The 275-nt window shown below is 30.2% G+C and overlaps 1 protein-coding gene across 3 annotated transcripts in view; it reads right to left on the bottom strand.

The window, feature by feature from the left end:
• Positions 1 to 275, bottom strand: part of polm (polymerase (DNA directed), mu) — a 14,115-nt gene that overhangs the window by 10,008 nt on the left and 3,832 nt on the right. The gene's annotated exons all lie outside the window — the stretch shown is intronic.

Below are 275 nucleotides of genomic sequence, written 5' to 3' on the forward strand. Positions count from 1 at the left end.
TAAAGTGGACGAGAGCAGGCGGCAGCATTACTCCTATAATTTTATATTATAATTTATTTAAAGTGTATAAATTGTAACGAAAAATAAATGAAATTAAATAGCTAAAGTAAATCGCAAGTGGGAGTGCATTTGTCAAATCACTGAATGTTATTATTATTATTAATCTTTATTTAGAAAAAAAAATACACATTGGTTGGCCTATTCATGGGCTTACATCAGCAATTACACATGTTCAGGGGAATAGGGCGTTATTAATATACCATGTAAGGTGGTAT

Source organism: Etheostoma spectabile, unplaced genomic scaffold, assembly GCF_008692095.1.
Source record: "Etheostoma spectabile isolate EspeVRDwgs_2016 unplaced genomic scaffold, UIUC_Espe_1.0 scaffold325, whole genome shotgun sequence".
NCBI classification, from domain to species: Eukaryota; Metazoa; Chordata; class Actinopteri; order Perciformes; family Percidae; genus Etheostoma; species Etheostoma spectabile.